We start from the raw sequence: 1,349 nt of genomic DNA, 5'->3' as shown, positions 1-1,349 counted from the left end.
GGTGCAAGACCATTCAGGGATTTAAAAACTACATTTTAAAGTCAATTATAAAACCACAGGGAGCCAATGCAATGAGGACAGAACTGGAGTGATGTGCTGATGTTTATGGGATCTTGTGAGAACTCTAGCTGCAGTGTTTTGTTCTAGTTGAAGGCGATTCAGAGAACACTGGGGCAGCCCAGAAAATATACAGTTACAATAATCAAGATGACAAGACACAAAGGCATGAATAAGAGTTTCTGCATCAGTTAAAGAGATAGCTGCTCTAATTTTGGCAATATTCTTAATTTAAAAAAATGCTGTTTTATTGATGTTCTTAAAATGTAAAAAAAAAAAAACAAGATCAGAATCAAAGGTTACCCCAAAATTTCTGGCATCACGAGTGCAGTTAAAACCCAGAACAGAAAGGAACTGAACTACTAAATCCCTTTTGGCCTTGGGTCCAAATCACCTCAGTTTTATCGTTGTTGAGTGAAAGAAAATTATCTGACATCCAGGTTTTGATGTCTGTAAGGCAGATGGTAAGTTTATTGAGTGTGGAGAGGTCTGATGGGTTAATAGCCAAATAGATCTGGGAATTGTCTGCGTAAAAATGAAAGAAAAAAAAACATTGAATTTATGAATAACCTGACCAAGCGGTAGCATATAAATAGAAAATAATAGTGGCCCAAGAATAGACTCTTGGGGGACTCCACAGGTGAGAGAAGCTGAACTGGAGGAATTATTGCCAGAAATTACAGAAAAAGTTCTGTCATGAAGATAAGATTTGAACCACCTCAGAGCAATGTCTAACACCGAGCCAATAATTGAGTCGGCTCAATAGAATATTATGATCAACTGTATCAAACGCAGCAGAAAGATCTAGGAGCACTAAGACTGTACAACAGCCAGCATCTGAGTTCATCCTGCTATTTTTCACAACTTTTAATAATGCGGTTTCTGTACTGAGATATTGACGAAAGCCAGATTGAAACTTTTCAAAAAGTGAGTTTTTGTTTAAACAAGTTAAGATCTGAGAGTACAACACTTTCTCTAAAGTTTTCACAATAAAGGGTAATTTAGAGATCAGCCTAAAGTTGTTAAGATCGTTACAATCCAGGTTGGGTTTCTTCAGTAATGGTTCAACAGCAGCAGTTTGAAACATTTTGGGAACTACCCCTGTAGAAAATGATTTGTTAAAAACTGTTAGAATATCAGGAATTAAAAAGTGACAAATATCCTTTAAAAATGTTGTTGGTAAAACATCTAAAAAGAAGAGGAAGGTTTCATACAGTTGATAGTCCTTACTAACTCAGCCTGAGTTAAGAGGCTAAATGAACTGAAAGTGATTTACTTCCTCATGCTGAATA

The sequence above is a fragment of the Nematolebias whitei genome, chromosome 1 (assembly GCF_014905685.2).
Source record: "Nematolebias whitei isolate Nwh7 chromosome 1, NemWhi1, whole genome shotgun sequence".
Lineage (NCBI taxonomy): Eukaryota > Metazoa > Chordata > Actinopteri > Cyprinodontiformes > Rivulidae > Nematolebias > Nematolebias whitei.
Note: the sequence above shows the minus strand (reverse complement) of the source record.